This window comes from Dermacentor silvarum, chromosome 1 (genome assembly GCF_013339745.2).
Source record: "Dermacentor silvarum isolate Dsil-2018 chromosome 1, BIME_Dsil_1.4, whole genome shotgun sequence".
In the NCBI taxonomy this organism is placed as follows: domain Eukaryota; kingdom Metazoa; phylum Arthropoda; class Arachnida; order Ixodida; family Ixodidae; genus Dermacentor; species Dermacentor silvarum.
The window spans coordinates 224392838-224418515 of record NC_051154.1 but is presented as its reverse complement, the minus strand read 5'-3'; the positions used below and the strand labels follow the sequence as shown (position 1 = coordinate 224418515).

Genomic DNA, 25678 nt, shown 5'->3' with positions numbered 1-25678 from the left:
GACAAAAAATAATTGTTCAATTTTAGTTAATTGGGCTGCTCACAGCGATAATTATCATCTCACTTTGTGCCCCCCTGGCCACATAACTTATTTGCACAGGTGGTATTCGCGTGCCTCTCAGTGCCTAATTTTAAGAAAACCATAAAGCTTAGTTTTGAACAACCTGTATTATCAGGCACAGCCGCCAAGCACATGGCTGTATTGGGTAACGTCCTTTTCCTATAAGCTCGGAGAAACCGATACCTGGCTTAGCTATAGGGCTTCTTCCTCTTTCTGGGGTTTTACGTGCAAAAACCAGTTCCGATTATGAGGCGCGCCGTAGTGGAAGACTTCGGATTAACTTTGACCACCTAGGGTTCTTTAACGTGCACTACAACGCAAGCACACGGGCGTTTTTGCATTTCGCCTACATCAAAATGCGGCCGCCGCGGCCGGGATGCGATCGCGTGATCTCGTGCTCAGCAGCGCAACGCCTGAACTGACTGAGCCACCACGGCGGGCTACAGGTGTTGCTCTAGCCGTATAAAACGCGGGTTTATCGTGAGCAGAAACGGTGAATTTCGGTAAATGATAAAGGCTACTATCATCATCATCATCATCATCATTGACAGAAGCTGACCCCCCCCCCCCCCCCTCAGAAAAAACCTGGATCCGCCCCTGGGCACACCTACCCATCTAGCCACCGTAATACAGATGCAGACATTTGTAGTGTGATGAAGCTAATGAAGATGCCCATTTGTGGAACTGTAATGATGAGACTGGTGAAGCCCTCCCATAGGTGAACTGAGCACTGGATGACACCTGAGTGTGTTGATCTGTGCTAGCAGCCACAGCAGGCTTCATCGCCACATTCGATATATTGAATGCTGTGGCGCACCGTGTCCCTGCAAGTGCGCTTCTCCTAACCGAGTGCGACTCTTGCATCGTTGCAAATATTTAGTGCCGATGAATTTGAAGCAGCGCTGTTTTAGCAGACGGCATTAAACGGGAGATTAAATCTCCCGTTTAATAGCGTAGTACATGTAATGGAGAAAAAATGAGCAGGCTGTTCTACGCATATGGAATCATGACTCATGCAAACTGCGGCCGTTCAATAACGGCAAGAGCAGATTGCCACTCTGTTTCAAGAAAGTGCAAGGCCTCCCACACATTACACTCGGAAGCGTGGATAACACTCGATCTTTTTACTGAGTGGGGCCGGGCATGGGATGCGAACTGGACATGTCTAGTTAAGGCTCAATCACACTAGGCCAACGCGACACCGATTTTGGTCTGTCGACTGTTGGTGACAGCAGTCATGTGTCCCTGAGAGTAACATCACAATACAACGATGTACATAGCGCACTTGCGATATATATATATATATATATATATATATATATATATATATATATGTCACTCTTCGGCTGAGAGAATGGCGCTGCAGCCAATGGTTTAAAGGAAGGAAAACGCAGTCGCCAACAGTCGGCAGACCAAAATCGTTGTCGTGTCGGCCTGGTGTGAATGAGCCTTCAGTTGCGCCACCGGCCAGGGACAGCATTTTAGGGTTGCACGACTACCCAAAAAGAATCCGACCCAACCCCCACTTGGACGGATTTTTACACATTACGGATACACATTACAGTTTGAATTCAGAAACCACTGTACGCCACATACGCATTTTGTGAAAGGACCCCCCTCCCCATTGCGTTATCGACATGCAATACTCATCGCTTTGCGATTCACGGGCCCGCACTGATGGCGTTTTATTCGTGATTGCACGCTTACACAAGTGGGAATGGATTCAAATCTTCTGCAAGTTGAAGGCCACTGTCAGATGCAACAGCGTGTGTGTAGTGGCAGTCACTGATGCAGCAGCCGGAATAGAAGGGCCAAGAACAAAAGGACCACGAGGCTTCGGAGCACTGATTAGCATGCGAGCAGACTAAAGGCCCCTCGCCAGGCCACTTAGAAAATTTTGGTTATATGCTGGAAGTTGTTACGTACCCTCTAGGGAGTGTTCTAACGCAAGAATTTTTCATATTGGTTCATTAATAGCCTAGATAGAAATATTTCAGTCCACGAACCAACGATTTCAGGAGGTGAGCATCACCACCAACATAAACACACTCTCCACTTGCTCCATCTAGCCTCTGCAAGTGAAATACCTTCCCTGCGTTCTCCGATAGCGGAGCTGAAGGATCGTGTGATGCATACGTCACGAGCCCCGCCCTCTTTTTTTTTCTCTCTCTCTCTCTCACTTTCTTGCTGTGCGGCGTACTTCCGCTCACGGTTGCTCGAGCTGTTGATGTTTGCCTCGTTTCGCGTAGCGCACGAATTTGCGCGCTGTGCACAGAAAACCTGACTGGCGGTATAAGTCAGTGCTACACGAACACTGAGGCATACACAAGTGGATCACAGAGCACGATCACGCGCTGGAGCATGGTAGAAAATGACAGTTTCATTGTCTACGCTCGCGACTGCACGACGTGGGAACAAGCAGACTAAATCTCTCATAACCACATTCATGCATGATTTGCTGTACAATTGTGCTGATGGCGGCACAGCGTGTATCCATACAGGCTGGTGTGCTTCCACGTTGCACCCATTGCTACCTTGAATAAAAACACCCAAGTGCTTCCATGCAAGTGAGTTGCACTGCTACCTTACATCGGAGCTATACGGGCTTTTAAGTGTTTGGAGTTGCGATCAGTGTACTGTACTTTTAAAAAGCATATGGAGTCGAAAATTATTTCGCATTTCTACATAAAGCCATCTGGCTTCAAAATTTAATTTACTGCTCATATTTTGTCACCTTGAAATTGTTTTGCTCAAATGATGTTTGTTTTTTAAATGTTTTTATTAGAAAGTTTGTTTGCTGATTTCAGCAATGACTTCTTTGACTTGCCACCCCAAGCCGTGCGAGCCACCATGGAATACTTGAAACCTGCGACTTCTGTAAGCATGCCTCCTTGATATTCAATTCATTGCACAAGAGTTACCACTGTCTAGCTGTATGTAAACTCCACAGTGGTTTTATGGATGACCTGCTTTGACAGTTTCATTGATTGCTCTATATATCGTAAATATTATTGCAATTTATTTAGGAGTAATGACGATTAAATACTTTTGTGCACTGCAGTAATGCTCACTGCAAGCTGAAATAAAATGGTAATTTAGGAACAATATACATGCATACATCCATGCCTACTGTAGTGTACAGAGATTAGTTTCTGAAACTTCCTTCAGTATCCACTGAGGTAGTATGCACTAGTGTTCATATATCATTTTGATATGTTGCTCTCTGAGTGGGAATGGATGTATATCTGAGAAGGAAGGTTAGAGCTCAACGAAAATGCCATGGTTGCATGACTACAGTCAAATGCACTTAACAGTCTCACTATGTCTCCTTGTCAGGGTCAGAAATTTCGTTATCACTGTGCTAAGTTCAAGTACAATGGACTACTGATATAACGACCATCTTTAGCAGATATATTGTGCTTGATATACGTGGGTGTAACTGTATAATACAGATGCAAACATTTGTAGTGTGATGAAGGTAATGAAGATGCCTTTTTTGTGAAACTGCAATGATGAGACTGGTGAAGCCCTCCCATGGGTGAACTGATCACTGCGCGACACTTGAGTGTGTTGATCTGTGCTAGCAGCCACAGCAGGCTTCATTAATCTAATCTTTGAGCAGCATCTGTGTGCTGGTGTCATGTTACATGCCCTAATGCTTCTTCTTGATTGACTCCCTCCCCGAGAGAGTGCTAAGTGTCTGTCACACAAGGTGTATAGCGCCCGGGAAATCCAGGAAATGTCAGGGAAATTATTAACAGCTGATTGAGTCGGGGAAAATTAGAGCACTAGAAACAGGAGCATTTCCCAGAGATTGGAAGACTGCTTATGTTGTGCCTGTCTTCAAGAGCGGTTTGCAGTCATCTGTGTGTAATTATAGGCCCATCTCCTTTATTCCATATCCTCCAAAACATTTGTGCACATTTATAGCACTATATTGAAGCACTTGTAGTCAAAAACCTTTCTGCCCAGCACAACAAATTTTCAAAAGGGCATTTCCTGTACTGCTCAATTAGTTGAGGTCTATGATGACCTAGCAGGAACCAGCTGAAAATATGGTACAGACTGATGCGGTGTTTTTATATTACCGAAGAGCGTATAAATACTGTCTCTCATGAGTCATTCCTGTGTAAAATGAGAGCTCTAGAGATTGATGATAGTGTCATAAATGTTATTGTCGATTACCTTAGAGTTAGAAAACAATGTGTTATTGGCAGTAAAAAATAAATATTTGCTGAGGGGTTACTTCAAGTATGCTCCAGGGCTCACTGCTAGGGCCACTTATTTCTAACCTGTGTGAATGTTATTTCTTCAAATGTTTCCTGCAACATGAGGTTGTTTGCAGACGACTGCGTGGACTATAGAGCAATTCGCAAAAGACGCAGTGTTCCAGCAGGATCTTTACAGTCAAACCTCATTGATACGTAGTCGGCTGGCAAAAGCGTTTAGGTACGTTACGTACTAAATGATGTACGAATTAACCACCAATGCCAGTTGAGCGGCTACTTATCGGCCGGACTACGTCACGACGCTCTCAAACACACGCACTCAGACAGGCTTTATTTGCGGGTAGGCAGCAAAAAAATCGGTAATCTTCACTTGCCGCTGTGGCGGCCTTGCTGCAATGACAGCATCTTCGAACTGGATAAGGCCCCGAGCCAGTTTGTCCATGAGGCCCCGCTTACTAACTAAATTAACAAGCACGGTGTAGCGCGCGCACAGGTAAACATGAACACGTTTTACTCGATGACCACGAAAATTCGCTCACAAAACGTTGGAGTGAGGAGGCACGGCAGCAGCAATGAGCGTGCCACACGTCTCTCGTTTCAACGCGAACTAGACGTCGAAAGCATGGCGCAAACTAAGCTACCGGCACAAGTTGCACTTTGTCTGCAGATCGCTTTGAAAATGAGGTCCGTGTGGGCGCGCACTTTTTCCATGTCGCAGATCGCTTTCAAGATACGGTGGCTGCCGCCGAAGTTTGGCCAAAGGAAACCCCATCTCTCCCCTCCCCCGCTGTGTTTCGTGCGCGACAGAAGCGTGCTTCACCCCTCCTTCCTCCCTCGCGCGTGCGAGATTGAGTCGGCTGTCCCTCGCAAGCTTTCACTCGCACACACAGCGTACGGTGCGCGGCGACGATGTTGCCGTCGGTAGCAGCTGTATGAGCAGGGGAACATGCATGGTGGCCATGTTTTAAGATCACTATCGCTGGCGACTGTCGTCTGGGCGTCGCAACTCAAGAATCGAACGTCTGCACACATGAGATTTTTCCGATTTTGTGCCTGTGTGCGTAGAACAAGAAAGAAAAATAGTACGCAGTAACCGTTTGGAGGGCAATGAACAACTACGGCTTAAGCGGTCTGCCAATATATGGGGTTCAATGGGGGCTGGGTGAGAGAATCTTTACGACTACGTTTAAACCGCAATTACACATTAAACGGATACGTATTAACGAGGTTTGGCTGTACAATATCTGCTCGTTGAGTGAAGGAAACTGGCCTTAAATACTAACAAATGCTACCATATGAACTTATCTAAATCGAAGCATTTAATCAATACTAACTGCAAAATACGAGGTGTGTTCAAAAAGAAACCGAACTTTTGAAATAGCGCACCAACCGGCAGAGGGAGCGTGCTGCAGCTACTGAGCGCATGTAGCGGCAGGTTTAGACAACAAACTGCCCTTTGCCGCGTTTCACTCTGACCATTAGTTGGCGAGCTACAGCTGCTGAAGTGAGCACATGAACAAGCTGTTCTTCGGATTGGTGCCAAAGTGACAATGAAGGAATTGGATGAACAGCGTGTGTGTGTTAAGTTCTGCTACAAACTTGGGAAAACTTTCATAGAGACATTTCAGTTGCGTAGCCAAGCATACGGGGAGGACTGTATGAGTCGCACGCAGTGCTATGATTGGTTCGAGCGTTTTGAAGATGGAAGAATGTCGGTCGGTGACGATCCCAAGCCTGGACGACCTTCCACATCCACAGATGATGACCCCGTCGAGAGAGTTCGAACTGTGATTCGTTGAAATCGTCATTTGACTGTTCGAGAAGTCAATGACGAAGTGGGTATCAGCGTAGGATCATGTCATGAAATTTTGAGTGACAAACTTGGGATGCGTCGTGTCAGTGCAAAATTCGTGCCGCGTTTGTTGACTGACGAACAGAAGCAGACCCATGTTGAAATCAGCCAGGAACTGCTCGCCGCTGCCAATGACGATGAAAACTTTGTTAACAACATCATAAAAGGTGATGAGACATGGGTTTATTGCTATGATGTTGAAACGAAAGTGCAGTCATCGCAGTGGGTGACCAAATGTTCTCCTTGTCCAAAAAAAGCGCACATGAGTCGGTCAAAAATGAAGGTGGTGTTGGTTGTGTTTTTTGAGCGCAAAGGCATTGTCCATCAGGAATTTGTGCCACATGGTCAGACGGTAAACAAAGAAGTTAATGAGAGCAGCATTCCGGGCAAGTTGGTAGTCCATTACTAAAGTATTATTGCGCAACAAAAGGACATGGACGGCAGAGAAGAACACACACACCAAGTGGAAACTTTCAACTAAATTTATTGTGCCACTGAATCAGTTTATATGTGTAAAGCAGTATAGACTGCGCATGCGTTTACATGAACTAAAAGGATTTCGTATTCGTGTAACATAGTTACGAGTCAAGGGATGCCACCTCCAAGAAACTTAGTTCTTTTTCTGTGAGAGCCAGTGAAGGGAAACTAACACACTTATCACCCAATTTCGCAATCATCTGCGCTTCAGTTATTTCACGGATAAGCTGCGTCCTGCCACGGGACACAATCGTGCACTCGTCCTCGATAGGTTTGCAGCCGTGATCGCGACAATGAATCGCCAAGAACCCACCTGTGCCATTTTTTTCATTATTGCGGTGTTCGCGGAGCCGATCATTGAGGCAACGCCCAGTTTGCCCGATGTATTGCTTCCCACACGAAAGCGGGAGATTGTACACCACGCGGTGAGCACACTCGACGAACTTTTTTCGGTAATGCTTAGTGGACTTATCAGGGGGGACGGCATTTGGCTCCGTCAACTTGCAAAGCTTGCCGAGCTTGTTGGGAGCAGAAAAAACCACTCTTACATTTGCCCTTTGGGCCATCTTTTTTGAGTGATGGGATATCCTGTGCATGTAGGGTACAACACTTACTTTGGGCCGTTTGCCGGGAGAGACATCGGCAGCAGGTTTTGGCGTGCTGGGTCGCGCTTCTCGTAAAATGCATTCCGCGACAGACACCTGCATCAGCTTGGGATATCCAGCCAAGGACAAACGTCGAGTTTGCTTCTCAAAACTTGCGTCCACTACATGGCAGCAAGGTTTGCTAAGGGCATTCTTGAAGCACAAACTGATAATAGCCCACTTAACAAGCTTATAATGTGCAGACGTATATGGCAGAAGTGGCTTAATTGTTTGCTCCCGGCTCATACGACCAACACAAGTGGCTATCCTGAAAGCTCAGGCGAAGATCAAGAAAGTGAATAGACCTCTCCCCGGGAACTCATGAGTAGTTTGAAGGGGAACTAAGCACTTTTGAAACGTTTCTAACGCTTTCTTTGTTTCCAGAATGAAGGCATCAAAAGAGCAGTCAATAAAAAATTAGAAAGTCATCAACATATCTAAATATCTTAAAAACTGCAGTGCCTTGCACTTGTAATGAAATGTCATGGTCTAAAAAGGATAAAAATAGGTCACTAAGAATGGGAGCAATGCAGGAGCCGATACAAACTCCACTCTTCTGAAAAAAACATTCGTTATCCCAAGTGAGGTACGCTGTAAAAATGTTTACACCCTTGAGGGTGTTTGCTTGTCACACGGGTAACACCCCTACTGTTAGGGCCTTACAAACAATCTATAAAGGACGACAACGGAGCTCTAACTGGACGTGCGATGACAAAAGACGTAGTTGAAAACTATGTAATCATTCTGACAGCCATGGGCGCACAGAAGTATCCGACGGGAGAATTTCCCGTCGGATACTTTACTTAATGCACTTTTTTATGTCGCCTGTAACAGCTGTCATCATTTTTTACTTGCAAGAAAAAGTCGGCAAACAAGACGCCATCATTGGTTCCCAACAAGCTCTGCTCCCAACAAGCTTGGCAAGCTTTGCAAGTTGACGGAGCCAAATGCCGTCCCCCCCCCCCCCCCCGATAAGTGCACTAAGCATCACTGAAAAAAGTTCATCGAGTGTGCTCACCGCGTGGTATACAATCTCCCGCTTTCAGGTGGGAAGCAATACATCGGGCAAACTGGGCGTTGCCTCAATGATCGGCTCCGCGAACACCGCAATAATGTAAAAAATGGCACCGGTGGGTTCTTGGCGATTCATTGTCGCGATCACGGCTGCAAACCTATCGAGGACGAGTGCACGATTGTGTCCCATGGTAGGACGCAGCTTATCTGTGAAATAACTGAAGCGCAGCTGATTGCGAAATTTGGTGATAAGTGTGTTAGTTTCCCTTCACTGGCTCTCACAGAAAAAGAATCAAGTTTCTTGGAGGTGGCATTACTTGACTCGTAACTATGTTACACGAATACGCAATCCTTTTAGTTCATGTAAGCGCATGCGCAGTCTATACTGCTTCACACATAAACTGATTCAGTGGCACAATAAATTTATTTGAAAGTTTGCGCTTGGTGTGTGTGTTCTTCTCTGCCAACCATGTCCTTTTGTTCCGCAATAATACTTTAGTAAACAAAGAACTTTACCAGGGAATCCTATCACATTTGAGAGATTCTGTGTGCAGTAAGAGGCCTGAATTGTGGGAAAATCAGGCTTGGATGTTGCATCATGACAATGCCCCGCTCACGCGTCGCTCCTTGTCCGCAGTTACTTAGTGAAACATCACACTCCTGTTGTGCCCCACCCACCATATTCTCTGGACCTAGCCCCAGCAGACTTTTTTCTATTCCCCAAGCTGAAAACCACCTTGAAAGGACGTCGTTTCTGAACCGTAGAGGAGATCCAGAACAATTCTAGAAGATACACCATTCCAGAATGTGCGCTCCAGGAGGCTTTCCAAAAATGGAAGAAAAGACGGGAAGAGTGCATTGCCAGTAGAGGGGACCACTTTAAAGGGGACAACACTTAAAATGTTGTACCATAAGCAGTAAAAGTGTTATAGCCAAAGTTCGGTTTCTTTTTTAACACACCTCGTAGGTCAAAGTACACTTAGAAAAAGATTTGAGGTTAAATACCTGGGGGTAATGTTTTTGGAGGGCTTGACTTTTAGCGAGCACATTGACATGATTGTGAATAAAACCAGGAAAATACTAAACCTTGTCAAAACAATTAAAAATGCCCCTCGGGACCTGAGAGAAGCAGCACGCTGTTCTTTTATCAGATCCCACCTGGAATACGCAAATGCTGTATGGGATCCTTACCAACAATGCTACATAGATAAGCTTGAAGGTTTACTAAACTGTGCCACCAGATTTATAGTGAAAAAGTACTCATGTAAAATAAGTGTAACAACAATAAAAGAACAGCATTGGAATTGGGCCACTCCATACGAAAAGGATAAAGTCCAGACTAAGCTTTTACATTCGAGGAGGTTGCATAATCTCGAGTTTCGGCGACGTGTTGAAGGCGAGAGGCAGGCGAAGCATTCGCTCACCACTGCAAGCCACTGTTTCAGCCGCAGGGAGCCGCAGGGAATGGTGGCTTCACTTTATACCATCAATTTGAAGATACCGTTGACACGGCATGGAAACGTATCTTTTGTCGTCAACTCTCAAATCATCAAAATGAATTTATTTCTCCTTAAAATTTTCTCTTTCCGATTGCTTGATTATTCAAAACTTTTTGCGGCGCAGTCTTATACTGCGGTAAACATTGCATGCAAGGCAATAAAGTGTCTTGTATACGCTCCAAAATGACAAACAGGTCATGTAGTGAAACATTGTGTGTTGTGGTGAAACATGTTGATAGCTTCAGAGGTGAACCTGGCACATCGGGTCACCGCCAATGATGAGCCTAAAGTTCTACTCAACCACAAAGCCATTTACCAATTTTGTTGATGCCACGTAGTGCCAGCCTATTTGGAAATAATACCACATTGCTATTACAGACAGGTATTAGTGTAGCAAATGAAGTTGGTTGTGCTCAAGGGCAGATTTAGGGTAGCCTTGATGTGGGGGAGGGGGGGTTATCGGAACGATCGAGGAAAGGTGTTTACTAACTGCACATTCAGTTTTTTTTTTTCAATGCTTAAGTGCCGTTATGCTTTGTGTTTTGTGGGGGGTGCACCAGGGCTCAACCGGGGCACTGGATCAACCAGCAGTTGGGCTGTTTTATGTGCAGTGCAACAGCATGTGGAGGGACTAGCTAGATGGTCAGGCAGGGCATAACGCTGAGGTGAAGTGCAGGGTTGCCATGACTGCTGTGGTAATGCATTTTATTACATTGTAGAAAGCTGCATTTAGTAATGTCATTATTGGGCATATATGTGGAACGGAATCTGCCGCGATAAAGGAGCTTTTGCTGCGCATCTGTCTTGTAGATTTTGCAAAGGGCTCATTGTCTCCAAGAAATGCCTGTCTACAGCATGAATTTCTGTCGTAAGTGTGGAGTGCTCAATTAAAAAAATGGGACACGAAAAACTATGTGCAGTATGTGTAGTGAAAGCTGTGTGTCGCATCAGCCAGCTGGGAATCTGAACTGGCGGTACGAGTTGGATAAAAGTCGAGGGTTTGCCCATTTACTGTCGCAACAACCCTGGTGACATTCAACCAGCGTCATGCACAACAAGACTAGTGAGGAGCAGTAAGCGAGAGATGGAATTGATTGGCATTCTAGGTTGGCCCATGCAACCGTGGACGTCGGTGTGCTACATCGAGTTAGGCGCAGCATAGCCGATGCAATATTACTGCATCTGCTGCCCATAACAAAGTGCCAGCTATCACTTTTCACATGCCTTCATGCCTGCCCGATACTCGGAACTGGTGTGACAATGGCTGCTTCTGTGTGTGGCAGACACACACGAGGTCATCGAATACACCTGACGCATATATTGCCACTGCTGCAGTAGTTTTAATCTTTGCTTGAAGGACACTAGTGACATCATGTGCAAGTCTTGTGGTACTACACAGGATGTGCAGGACTCTGAGGGTCTGTTGCCCTACAAACCTTTATTTGAAACGCAAACCCAAGTTAAATTTTGACTTGTATATTTGTTTTCAGTAGTGGGAATGCTGCACCATCTGTTCTGTTCAGTTAAAGGGTCACTAAAGGCAAATAGTAAGTCAACGTGCACTGTTAAAATGCCATTGCAAAAACCTCACAGCGCTTGTTTCATGCCAAGAAAAGACTTAGTTAAGATAAAATCGCGTCTGAATGGTCGGCATACCTCTAGCGTGATTCAAATCACCCAACCTCAAGCGAGGAGTGATGACATTGTATACGCCATCACCGCCCTTTACTGCCGTCGGTGAGTAAAAGAGTGCCCAACAGCCAGTGCTACGGTTTCTTGCAGGACACACAAAAGTGCGGCGAGAAATAATCAAGCCAAGACATAGCCAACAGTGCAAAAGAGGAAGGGAATGTGCACATCGAGTCATAAACACGATTTTCAACGCTTGTCACAATGGCCTCGTTCTCTGCTATTTGCAGTTTGTGTGAGCTACATAAGCCAGAAAAACCAGCGCAGCATTATGCGTTAATGATACTACTAAAACACAAAAGCGTGGGCAGCACAGTAGTAGTAGTAGTAGTAGTAAAACTTTCTTATATTCAGAAACCGGACAGGCTCCTACCCCAGTCCTCAGAGGGGGTAGGGGCTTAAAGACGAAGTTTGTCCAGCAGGGTGGTGCCCCTATTCCAAGGCCCCACTAGCACGGGCCTTCCGCTCAGCTTCTTGGATCAGTCGTAGCTGATCTTCCAGGGCCGGGCTAGACAGCAGCGCCTCCCATTCGTTCCATGTGCCGTTTGTTTCGTGTTCTTCTCCGTGTTCTGCACACTCCCACGTGATGTGAAAGAGTGTTGGTGTTGCTCCACACCACGGGCATATGTCTCTGTATGCCGTGGGGTAGATCAGGTGGAGTGTGTGCAAATTTATGTAGGTGTTCGTCTGTAATCTTCGCAACACGGTTGCCTCAGCAGCGCTGAGTTTACCATGCGGGGGTGGATAGATCTTTCTATTTTCTCTGAAGTATTTCAGAATTGTTGCAAAGCAAGGGTCTAGGGGTGTAGGGCCCTCTATTGCAGAGTCTGGGGCGGCACGGTAATTTGTAAAGCCTCGAGCCGCCTCGAGCCGCCTCGTCCGCATGCAGGTTCCCGGTGACGCCCTCGTGCCCCAATGCCCAGGTCACAGTTTGGGTGTATTGAACCGTGGGGTCCCATCCAGTCCCGACAAGTATTCGGAGCGCCTGTGCTCCAACTTTACCCCTTAGATAGTTTCTGCAAGCTTTCTGTGAGTCTGTGATTATTGTTAGTGGAGCTTTTCGCGTCCAGCCCTCTTTTATTGCGAGCGCTATTGCAACCTCTTCTGCTGCGTAGAAGCGCGATCTATTGAAGCGCAGGCTGTAATTTTCCCTCTACGGTCTGTGACCACTGCCACCGTGTTCCTTGCATCTGTCTGATAAGGCGCAGCGTCTGTGAATCTTGCCGTATTCCTGTATTTTGTCATTTTTTTATGTATTGTGCCCTAGCCGTTCTTCTCCCAGCATGCAGGGTAGGATCCATGTTATTTGGTATGGGGGATACCGTGTACCATTCTCTAAGTTCGTTGGGTATCTCATTAGTTTCTTGATGTTTTTGTATTAGTGTATCACGCCCTAACTTGCTTAAGAATTCTCTGCCTGTTGGAGTCTGGAGCAGGCGATTTTCTTGTGTTCGTAGCTGTGCTTCAGTTAATTCTTCAATCGTGTTGTGTAGACCAAGCGCCAGTAGCTTGTCGTTTGAAGTATTCTAAGGTAATCTTAGAGCAGTCTTGTAGGCCATTCTTATTATTTGGTTTCCTTTTTCTTTCTCTTCCCTGTTCATATTATGATAGGGGAGTGATTATGTGATGCGACTGACGACGAGACTTCTTACTAGTCGGAGGGTATCTTGTTCTCGCATCCCCGTACGATTGTTTGTTATACGGGTGATCATGCGTGAGATCGGTTGCACTGCTGATTTGAGGGTATTTAGTGTATGCAGGCATCTCTGATTAGCTTGCAGCCACATACCAAGTATTCTTGTGGTATCTTTCTCTTGAATGATTTTTCCTTCTAGCTTGACTTGCAGCTTTAGACTCCGGTCTGTCCTTAGTGATTTTCTCTTTGTAAAGGGGTAAGTTCCGACTTTTCCGATGAGCATTGGAGTCCCCGTAGTCTCGTGTACCCTTCTATGGTGCTAGCTGCCTGTTTTAGTCTATAGTCTTTCTCCGCTAGGCTACCTGTAGTTGTCCATACGGTTATGTCGTCAGCACAGATTCAAGCTAGGCTACCTATAGTTGTCCATACGGTTATGTCGTCAGCACAGATTCAAGCAATAGTGAAACCTTTCAACCTGCATCATTGTCAAGGGCAAGAATAATAAGTTCTTTTTTCTAAAAATTGAATAGAAGTGTCACTTTAGCTTGCCTTTAGTGTCTCTTTAAAGCTGCTATATTCATGCTACAATTGAGAAAAATTGTGCCAAAGCTGCGCCAAGAAAAGCTGCAGTCAATGCAGTTAATGGGAGGATATGCAGTGATTTTTGTCATTGCATCTCTTCTTACCATTTATATGCTAAAGGGTCACAGCTGACATGTTTATAAGTTGATTTCTGTACATAGGGATATATATTGTCACTTATCTGTTTCGATTAAAAGGGCGAGAATTTGCACTTTATGACTACAGTTGCCAACTGATCCAGTAAATGCCTGCTTTTTTGGACCTGCTAGATTGTTTGGGCACCCCAGCAGCACCATCGCCTACTCCATAGAGTAGACATGAATGCATGTCGTTGGTGAGGCAATTTCTCAACCTTCCGCATGCCATTTGGGCACTAGAAAAAGATTTTGTCAACATAGGCCTAGCGTTGTAGTATGACAATGGCAAAAATTTGTCACTGCCTGTGAGCAGCAAGCATTGCGAGAAAATTGGTGTTATTATAGTCGCTTTAGTTTAGTATCAACAGCAGTTGAGCCTGAGATCGAGCTTGCTGACAGCTGATGCGTATCTGTGGGCAACCATCCAGGAACTACCAAGTCCACCTATTATCAAAGTTGATATTGCTGGGTTTTCTTTCATTTTTGAGACTGCACAACTATATGGACAGTCCCCTCTTTTTGAAAATTGGTAGACAGCTATACGAAGTAAGGATGGTAGTTTTATTGGCAGTGTAAGCATGTAAAATTTCTCAAACTAAATTAACAAGCATGGTGTCACGCGTGCACATGTAAATATGACCATATCTCACTCGATGACCGCGAAAACTCACTGTCAAAACGCTGGAGTGAGGTAGCGTGGCAGCAGCAGCGAGCGAATTGGCCTTCGTGCTTCCTCGCTTCAACAGGAACTAAGCGGCGAAAACACTGCACACACGAAGCCATCAGCACTCGCACTCTGTCCCCATCGCAGATCGCTTTCAAGATGGGGCCCGCGCGGCCGCGCCGTACCCAGCGGCCGCCTGGGTAGAACATCCTTCACCTCCCCTCCCCCAGTGCCTTACGCGCGGTGGAAGACGGCGCACTTTCTTCCCGCTTTCCTCCTTCGCACGCACGAGATTGAGGGATTAAGCCGTTATCGTCGGCTCACCCTCGCACGCTTTTTCTCGCATGTACACCATACTGCACGCGGCGACGAAGTTATCGCCCATGGACTTTATACATAACGTCACGGCAACACTGGAGACAGAAATACGCCTGGATTGTGCATTTAATTGCTATCACAATAAAAGCAGATTGGAATTGCTTTATGTTATACCACCCCAGGGTTGATTGCGGCTCTCTCTGTCTGCGGTGACATATGGTGACCCAGAAATTGTTACAGCGGCGATTGGACCGCCTGATTTGAGAACATTTTCTGCTATCGTAAGCGGCGGTACAGGAATATATAGTTCGATTGTAGTGCCACCGATGTTTTTGGCTTTACTAAAAAGCATGCGCTGTGTCACCACTTAGCCCACTCTTCCGTATTCTAGTACGCTTTAGCTACAAAGCGCGCTTCTTCTATGTGCTTCGTGTTGGTTTATTCTGTGTTTCGTTGTGGTTTCGAAGTGTGCTGCCACATTCAATTATTCCACCAAAATTCAGATTGGCCTGCTCCAAACTGCTTCAAAATGAAATTTTGTCTGCTCCAAATTGCTTCAAAATGAAATTTAGTCTGCTCCAAGCTGCTCCAAAACGCAATTTTACTTGCTCCAAATATTGCTCCAAAATGACTTTGGGCAGTCCCACCCCTGATTAGGTGTATAAGTGCTCTTACTGTGATAGGAGACAGCGGATGCACACGTGTATAATTAAGGAATACATATTGCGTCCCGTGACAATTGTCCCTTCCCTCTCAGGGTGTGCTTTACCGCGTAAAATTGCTGTATTGAGGCAGAGCTGACGTTCGGGAATCGGCATTATGCAACGCGTCGTGCTTTCCGAGCTTCGAAGCTGTTGGCGGGGATTACAAAGGCGGAGTCAGCGCCATTGGTGACAGTGGTGAATTCTTTCAATAAAAAACACAGCACCGAACAGCAAGAAACTCGGTAGCGTAACGTCGAAGCAGGAAGGCGTAGCGTTGCCGCGGTGGTAGCTAGCTGCGGCTGCCAACGGATCAGCACGCGAGAGTGCTTGTTTGAGTCAGTGAGATAATCAAAATGGCGGCGGTCCTGGCTTCGATAACGCCATTTCGGACCTGTGCTCATGGCAAAAAGTTAGGAAAATCTGACGGCAAAGGTTTTCTGCGTCCAAAATTTCAGACGTTCGTATACATTGACTCTGTGGGGTACATGGCGGTGACGCAAAGGCGTCTGATTTATCAGTCATGTTCAAAAGATCAGTCATTGCCCGTACTCTGCAGCATAAGCAAGAAGTGAGTACAAATTATTCTTGTTCGCTCAAGGCAAGTTGATGGTCAGTTTGTGCACGCCCGCATGCCTGGTATTTCAACATGATCGACCGATTGTGACTGCACGTTATCAATGTGTCAAAATAAAGTCATATTGAGAAGCGAATTAGTAGCTTGCATTGAACAGTCAAATGTTTCCAGGACCCGAGCAAATGTGAATTTCTGCTCTGTTAAAGCATGGTGCTTCTAATTTAATGGATAACTCTGTACATTGCAAAGGCAACTGCACACGGCATCTTTGAATTTACCTGTTACGGTTATATGCCAAGGCTTCTTGGAAATTCAGCTTTTTTTTTTTTTTGCAAATTCCATGTCCCATGAACTTCTGTGGCTGACTGTACATATCACTGACGATGTATATTTAAAAAATTTTTTTGAAATTTCCAGCATCCCATTCCAAGACTGTTTAGGGATAAATAAAAATTATAATCTTGTAATTTCGAACTAAGCCAGAATTAAATGCTTAATGTGAATGTCTTCAAGCAAGAATCTCAAAAATGATAATCTTGTAATTTCGAACTAAACAGAATTAAATGCTTAATGTGAATGTCTTCAAGCAGGAATGTCAAAGTTACTAGATTGAGAAGCATTATTTGGTGTGTAGTTAATGAAAACGCTTCTGTGTTTGGATAGTCCATGCAGAAAGTTGTATGCAACCCCTTAGGTATGCCTTAATTCTTTATTCCAAATCTCAAAGTGTTCATGGTAAGGCTAGACGGTACCTTTCAAGGAATTTGGTGTGGTCTATGCAGTGGTGGGAATGCTGCTCCAATCTGCTTCACAGCGCATGCTGCCGTGAAGCCGCACATCAAGGCAAGGTTCTCCGCCATTCAAAGTTTCGTTATCTCCTAGGGAACCCTACCCTCTCCCCACTCTTGCGTGTTGAAGCTCCCTTCTTTCCTCCTTCATGGTTGCCAATTCTCCTCCTCTTTACGGGTTACCATTTTCTGTTAATAGTTAGCGAAGTGCACTCGGGGATAGTGATAGGACACGAGGCTCCAGTGAATTGGAACTCTGATTGCGATGACCTGTGCTTAACGGCCATTTTTTACAGCACAGCAGAATGTGAAGATTATCAGGATCGCCAAAGAGAGCCACTGACCGATGATGCAACATGGACGAGTCATTCATGGTTGAATGGAAACTGTTTTTGCAAAGATATGAGAGTTGTTGTATGAAGTTATTTGCGCAAGTTATATGCATGAATTTTTTTTCCTGCCTGTATTGAGGGTGCGGGTTATAGGCAGTGGTGGGTAATGCGCATAAAATATGGTAAGCGTCATTTCCGGGTTTTGTAGTTTAGGGTGTTGTGGGGCATAGTTGTTCTTCTTGGCCAATTCCACATTGTTACCATGTCCCGCATTTGTACTGAGTGGCCTTGGTAGGAGAGGTGTCGACGGCTATGTCATGACACTCAGCAAACTGAAACCTGCTCAAACCTACTCCCTTTGATGTTATTGGCTGTTTTGCTGTGATGTGTTTATATGTGTGTGCTTGTAATGCAGCGGAATTGTAGTGCGCCCATTTTACTGGTTAAATCTGACTTTAGGCCTAATATAAGATTGCTCGAACAGCCGTCCTGCCTACTATGTGACTGTATTGCCACAAGTTCTTTGTGCCTTTTTGTGGCTTACTTTACTGCTTGGGGACGGGTGGTATTTATTGTTCCGACTGTGCAGGTTAACTCAATGAGGCTGCGTGATAGTTGTAATTCGTTCGGCTAAGTGGCACCTAAACGGATTATCTTCCACGAGAATAGTTGCTATGATGTGCGCTGGTACTCCAGAACCATTGTCGATGCGCATGAGTAGTGTCCGGCTGATAGCCATTCAGAATCAGTCATTGTTGACTGCTACGGAATCTGCTCCTAAAACGCTCTTGACCATTCCCACTACTGTCTCTGTTACCAATATTCATAATATAATGAGAGCATGTATGTTTCAGTTTCTTGACCACACATCACTTCATTTTGTGGCCCGCCGTCGTTGCTTGGTAGCTTTGGCGTTATGCTGCTAAGCACAAAGTTGAGATCAAATCCCGGCTGCGGCGAAATACAAATACACCCTGTGCTGTGCATTGGGTGCACGTTCTTGGTTATTGCCACTACGGTCTATGATACCAATATTCATAATACACGGCTAGCATAAATGATTCATACGTTTTGAAAAGGCTATATTTTCAAAAGTATTCCACGTACACACATGAGATATATATATATGAAAAGAATCACTAACTCACCAAATTTATACACCCTCTACAAATGTTCGGTAGGTTCCCCTTTGGTGATACGACACATGTCCAGGCAATAATCGAGCTCATGCCATACATTTTGCAACATAGTCCTGTCAATTGTCTACACTGCAGCACTGATGCGTTCTTTGAGCTCGACTAAGAATTGCAGTAGTGGGGGTACGTAAACAAGGTCCTTAACGTACCCTCGCAGGAAGAATTTGCAGGGAGTTAAATCAGGTGTTCTTGGAGGCCAGGGGAACAAAGCTAGGTCACTCCAGCGCCCTCTCCAGCGATGCGGAAGTTCATCGTTTAGATAGTCACGAACTGGGATGTGCCAATGAGGGGGTGCCCCGTCTTTTTGGAAGACAAAATACACAAAATACAAACTTGGTGAGTATGTGGTTCTTTTCATATATCTTTTGGGTCTGTACATGTAATACTTTTGAAAATAGTCTTTTCAAAATGAATGAATCATTTATGATAGCCCTGTATAATGAGTGCATGTATGTTTCAGGTTTCTTGACCACACATCACTTTATTTTGTGGCCCGCCATCGTCGCTTAGTAGCTTTGGCATTATGCTGCTAAGCACGAAGTTGTGAGAATAATTTTGACCACCAGGGAATCTTTAACATGCCCTCAAAGCATGGGACACAGGTGTCCTTGCATTTCACCCCCATCGAAATGCAGCCTTCTCGGCCAGGGTTTGATCCCGCGACCTCGTACCTAGCAGGGGAACACCAAGGAACCCATGTGGTCGAAATTAATCTGGAGTCCTCCACTATATGGCGTGCCTCATAAATCGCGGTTTTGGCATGTAGCACCCCAGAATTACTTCATTCATTCATTTTGATTTTCTTTCTTTTTCTGTATTCAGTGTCTTAGCTACTGAAATTTTGTAAACTTAGGTATTTTATGTTTTATGTTTTTTTTTTCTTCCTTTTTTCTTTTCAATTTCAGGAAGGCTGGACTCGTGAAGCAAAAGCTGCCTTTGTCGACTTAGTCAGCGGCGACGAAACCATCGTGTGCAGTGTGTTGAAGGTTAGGTTATACCTGAAATGTTTATTGTGGGTCTTCATGCTTTTGTAGAGTGTGCAATTGGAACATCCTGACTGTTTCCTTCCCTCCTCCCCCTTCTTTGTTTTTAATTGTTTGGGACGAAATAACAGTCACTTAAGCTTTGTAAAACATTGTGAATAGCAATCAAATGCCTATATATTAACCCTTTGAAGGTCCTCTCTACTTGTTCTTTTTTTTAGAACCTGCATCCCCACAGAGTCACATTTTCAAAATAGGTTTGTTTTCAATTAACTTATTTCAAGAAAAATTTTAGGCAACGTTAAAGTGACAAAAGACCCACCGCGGTGGCTTAGCGGCTATGGTGTTAACGCTGCTAGGCATGAGGTTTCGGGATCAAATCCTGGCCGAAGCGGCCGTATTTCGATGGGGGCGAAATGCAAAAACGCCTCTGTCCCGTGCTTTGGGTGCACGTTAAAGATCCTCTTGTGGTGAAAATTAATACAGAGTCCCCCACTACGGCGTGCCTCATAATCAAATCGTGGTTTTGGCACGTGAAACCCGCGAATTAATTCAAAGTAACAAAAGCAGCTAGAATACATTTTTTTACAGGGGTAATAAAATTAACACAACTTATTTTTATGTTTTAAGTAAGTGTGACACAACCAGGGCTCGTACTTTGTAATGCTGCGTTTAATTTTCTATTCTCGGCATTTGTCATGCCGAAGGGCTGGCCCAGCAAAGACAGTAGTGCGGCAGCATTCGAGCCACATCTGAACCAATGACAAAAGGCTAGAGAATGGAATAGAGACTACAGCCCTAGGGATGTGTGGCCAATAGCCAAAGCGAGGCATGCTATGCGAGCACCTGCTTGCAAATTCCTGCATGCAAACTCGGAGATCTGCACCTATAAAAAAAACTAAGCGAGTGAGAAACTTGCAGCAATTAATTGTTCGATTGCTAGACGAGATTCTATCACATAGTAAAAAATAGATGCATGTGCAACAGTATCGCAGCGAGCATCTCACGGAAATGCTTTTAGAGATAAAAGAAAATGTAAAGTATGTAAGCACAGGCTTGAACACGCGGCATTAACCCTCTCAGGCTACAGTTCATTCTGTTGATTAAAAGCTTACTTTTCGCCGCATTTCTTGCATCTTCAGAACCATAAAAAGGGTACACCTGTAGAATATATTAAGAATTTTACAAATTTTGGTGAGTTTTGTCAAGCTTCCTGAATGTATACTCCACGTGAAAACTCACTACAGTCGAACCCACATAACAATATTCAAGTCCCATAAAAATCCCATTGCGGTGATGGAAGTGCTGCTCCAATTTCTCCAAACTGCTCCAAAAGAGAAATGCTGCTACATGCTGCTCCAAACTCATTTTATTGCGACAGCAATTATATGGACACTTCAAGCGGATTTCTGCCGTTGCCGTCGTCGTCGTCGTAAGGTTCCGTATAAAGTCCAAGAGCGATAAAATCGTCACCGCACGCCGTATGTGCGAGTGAAAGTGCGCGGGGGACGCGCGCTTTCATGGAGAGCGAACGCACGGCGGAGAGCAAACGTGACTTCTTCCGTCGCGCTAAAGGCCGTGAGGGTATGGGAGGGAGGGAGAGGGAGGGGCGACGCTGTGCTGCGGCACCAAATGCGTATCTTGCAACCGGGCGCAAGGGGAACTGGCGACGTGATCTCCCACGCGAAAGGAGGAAAGCGGGAAGGCATCGCGGGGGGGGGGGGCAGCTTCTACTCTGCTAACAACTGCCCACTTGTACTATGCGCCGACAGCCCACAGGCTGTCGCACGCACCGTATCTTGAAAGCGATCTCCACACGGCCCTGACCTTTGTACATGCTGTGCTTTCGCCGCTCAGTTTCCGTTGAAGCGATAGACTGCACGAACCTTCGCTCGCTGCTTGCTCACGCAGTGGTTATCTGTGGCCATCGAGTGTGATCTATTCATGTTTGCTTGTGCGCGCTGACACCACGCTTGTTAATTCAGTTAGCAAGCGAATGTGTCCAAGTTTATGCAGCCGATAAAACTACTATCCCTACTCCGTATAGCTCTCTACTAATTTGCTATCGCAATTGATGCTTTGCCTTCCGGGCGAAACTGCCACATTTTTTGCTAGTAACTGCTTTGCACCTGCTCCGAAACGGAGCTGGCAAAATGAGACGAGGAACTTTAACCGTATGACCAACCGATGAGCCCTAAGGAAACCGAAAACAAGCTGTATACTATCATCTTTGAAAACTCGGTGGAGCCAATCGTAGCATCAACTGCAGCCGAGCCCGCCAAGGCATTTTTCACGGCGCATGTGGACGCAGTCTCCACGGTGCCTATGGCGTTAATTTCTGCCACAAGTACTGGTATTTTAAATATATAGCTCATTTTACTACTGCGTGCAATAACCATCCTATCATTCTGATTGCTTGTTTCTTGCAATTTGTGTTTATTTCATGGGCAATCTGTTTCGTAATACAGTAGAACCTCGCTCATACATTTTGGGGGAAAATGCGAGAAAAAACGTACTAACCGGAAAAACGTACGATCTGAAGTAACTAAAAAACTGTCAGCCCTTCCACTGGGGTGGAGATGGAAGACCAGCGAAGCTGTACTATGGTGCGAATTATGTATTTACAATTGTGACTATTAAGAAGTGATGGTGTATTGTTTATTTGAACTATGAAAGAATGAGAACTATATATGATCCGGTGGTTTTCATTTATTTAGTCACCACAGGGACCATGGCCTTATGGTCGCTACGGTACACCGCCATAGGGTGTACCCCAAAGATTGGCACATTCTTCATAAGCACTTCACCAACGCCGTGTGCGTTCGGTGCGAACCTGGGCAAAACGCCGCCATTGACAACAGTTCTGTGAGTTGTTTGTGTGACCGCACAAAAACGCTGTCAAAACGCTGGCGTCAGAGGCAGCACAGGGGACGGAGACCGGCAGGGCTGTGCGCATGCACTGCAGTGGGAGAGAATATTGTGGTTGTGAAGAGGAATAGGAGAGCGGGCACGCACACGCACAGTCTAGGGTGCCTCGATGCCCTCCTCGCCCACCGCTCCCCTTCCACTGGGAAGTCGCGTTTGCTCTTCGCCGTGCGTTCGCTCCCCGTAAAAGCGCGTGTTCCTTGCCCTCGCATGCTTTCACTCGTACATGAGTCGCGTTTGCTCTCCACCGTGCGTTCGCTCCCCGTGAAAGCGCGCGTCCCTCGCCCTCGCGCGCTTTCACTCGCACATAAGTCGCGTTTGCTCTCTGCCGTGCGTTCGCTCCCTGTGAAAGCACGCGTCCCTCGCCCTCGCGCGCTTTCACTCGCACGTACAGCATACGGCCAATGAGAGCCTTTTTCTAGTCCCGTCGCGACCATCGAAGAGTGAGCCCTTGACAGCTTCACTGTAAAAAATTAGACAGAGTAAACTGTAGTAGACACCTACATATTGCGAATGGTTGCGCGAGTCATTGCGGTTCGAGTCGCCGACGCCAGTCGAGCTGGTGGGGCTCCGGCAGCTCGAGACGTTCATTGTTTTTCTATTGCGTAGTGTTTTAAGACTGCAACGGGAAACCGAAACGAAATCGTGCTGGTGGGCGACGCCTGATGCCTCCGAAGCGAAAGCTGACGCTCACATCGCGTCGCGTGCAGCAAGGAACGGCGGTGCGTTTGGGTTATCGCCTACTAAAAGCGTGCACTACGCTTCGAACGGCACTACACCCTACGCACTGTAAAATGGATAGGTGAAGATGCTTATGGCAATAGAGTTGGCGGTGATAGCTGTGAATGCGGCGTACGACGACCTGGGAGATTTGCTTGTAAGGACTGTGTGGCGGAGACAACCGCCGCAAGGCCGAGAGATAGCGCCACCGGACAGAGCGACATCATCACCGATACGGAGCCGAGAGTGGCGGGACTGGACGGAGCCACATCATGATCACCGATACGGAGTGGTGGGGAGGCCGAGGGATGGAATAAATGGTTGTACTTGTTCGAGACGTACGTGGTGTGCACGCTTCCATCCTGACAAGTGGGTACTCGTCCGGGATTGGAAATGGATAGCGTGCATGTTCCGGAGGAACTGATGCAGTACCTCGTCAACCAGACAGACGGATCACCCATCCAGCGGGGACAGGTCGCCTCCCTGCTGCAGCAATGAGTGATGACCGCCACCGTGACTACCGCGCTGGTGGACCTACCCACGAAACACAAAACGTCTTAAAAACTTCTTGACGTCTTGGTCTACGCGAAGACGTTAAACAGATGTTCTTGGAAACATTATGTAGCAGGAAGTACGGTTTATCAAATATGTTATTGTGTTTCAGCTGTGGTAACATCCCACCTCTGGCGTCACCGGAGTATACATTGGTTAACGTCTTGAGAGCGTCTAACTCAAGAACTTATTTAGATGTTTTTGTCAGAAAATGTGCGACATGCTTGGGCGCGCACCGTGAAAGTGAAAAAGATTTAAAATGCGCGTGCCCGACGCGCAGCGTTGCATTCCGTGCGACTTTAACAAGCCATATGCAATCCATTAACGTCGCATCCTATAGCCTTTCGCTCCTTTCCCCCTTTGGGTAAATATCCTATAGCCTTTCGCTCCTTTCCCCCTTTGGGTAAATAAGCAGAAAAATCCTGTGGGGTTATTTTCTTTGATTCCTTTCCGATCGCCGCGTCGACAACGTGTTTGCCGCGCGGCCAGCAAAACTCACCCGTGCCACGGCGCGATGCATGATACGGGTGAGTCTGTCACACGGTGTAAGATATATCTTACACCGTGGTCTGTCACGACAGTCAAAGTTTAGAAAAAAAAAGAAAAATGTCACAGTTTCGCCCTAAGGGCGAAGCAATGACTGCGATAGCAACACAGCAATGTCATACGTAGTAAGGTGAGCGGCTTTGGTAGCAATATGAATTGTAGTAAACATGAGCTGATTAAGTAAGCAGGTGTGCTGCGGCGTAAGTAGACCGACATGAAGAGAGACTCGATGACCACGAGAAGGCGCGTGTGAAACGGTGGTGTTGATGAGAAGCGCTTCCCGTGGGCAGCGCGTGCGAAGGGACACACCTGTAGCGCTGAACTGCCGATCCGGGCAGCATTGCATGTGTAGCGTGCGTTGGAAAATGTGGCCCGACTATTACTACATGAATGAACAAGCGTGGTGTGAGCGCGCACAAACAAACATGAATAGATCACACTGAATGACTGCAGACAACGACTGTCAAAACGCTGGCAGCAAGCCCATACGCTGCAGCGGGCGAAGGTACGTGCGGTCTATCGCTTCAACAGAAACTGAGCGGCGAATGCACAGTGCATAAAGGTCAGAGCCGTGTGGAGATAAGAGACGGTGCGGTCGAGCGACGAGCGCGGTTGTTGGCAGAGTAGAAGGGTGCCCCCCCCCCCCCCGCTCCCTCCGGCGCTGGCTTCCCGCTTCCTTGCTTGCGCGTGGGAGAGATAAGAGACTGTGCGGGCGAGCGACGAACGCGGTTGTTGTCAGAGTAGAAGTGCCCCCCCCCCCCCCCCGCTTCCTCCGGCGCTGGCTTTCCGCTTCCTTGCTTGCGCGTGGGAGATTGAGTGCGTTCGCTTTCCGTGATAGCGCGCGTCCCCGCACGCTTCCGCTCGGGCATACGGCGCGCGACGAAGATTTTATCTATACGGAACCTCACGGCGACGGCGATGGCAGAAATCCGGTTGAAGTGTCCATATATTTGCTATCGCAATAAAAGAAAACGGCCGGGCGCACACGTGCGCGCCCGTTCACCGTCCTTATCAGAGTCGTGCCTCCCTTTCCCTTTGCGTGAACAAGAACAAGTGGTGAAGCCGGAATTGCGATACCAGCTATCGTCGCCGACATCTCTGGCCGCGCGCGACAGATCTGACCGCACCAGAGGGCGCGCTGAAGTTACCAGCGCTAAAGTCCCTATATAAGAAAAGTACCGTCATCCTTTGATAAATGCCTCTTCTCTCTCTCCTGTATCTCCGATTGGACGATGATAGCGCGCGCTTTTCACTTCTTTATATTTTCTTTGTTTCCGCCTCAGGGCCATGTTGAAAGTCCTCTGCGCAGCCGCAGTCGCCTGCCCCGGCCTGAAAGCTTCAACGTGGACTTTCTAGGTGCGCCACCGTCGACTTGGCTTTCGCAAGCAAAAAGTAAAGAAAAAAGCAAGCGCTTTAGGAGAGGAGGCGGTGGAGGAAATAGTAGATGGCGGTACTTTTCTTATATAGGGACTTTAACCAGCGCTTGCATGTAGGCTCCCTAACCGCGAGTAGAGCTTCCAGGGGCTTTAACCGCGAGTGATTCAAAGGGCCGTGCTC

The 25678-nt window shown here is 46.5% G+C and overlaps 1 protein-coding gene across 1 annotated transcript in view; it reads left to right on the top strand.

The window, feature by feature from the left end:
- Nucleotides 1-2944, top strand: part of LOC125942081 (uncharacterized) — a 79077-nt gene extending 76133 nt beyond the window's left edge. Inside the window, exon 5 of the mRNA XM_049660005.1 lies at nucleotides 2868-2944. The gene's annotated coding sequence lies outside the window, so the exon portion shown is untranslated. The remainder of the gene's footprint in view (nucleotides 1-2867) is intronic.
- The last annotated feature ends 22734 nt before the right edge of the window (nucleotides 2945-25678 follow it).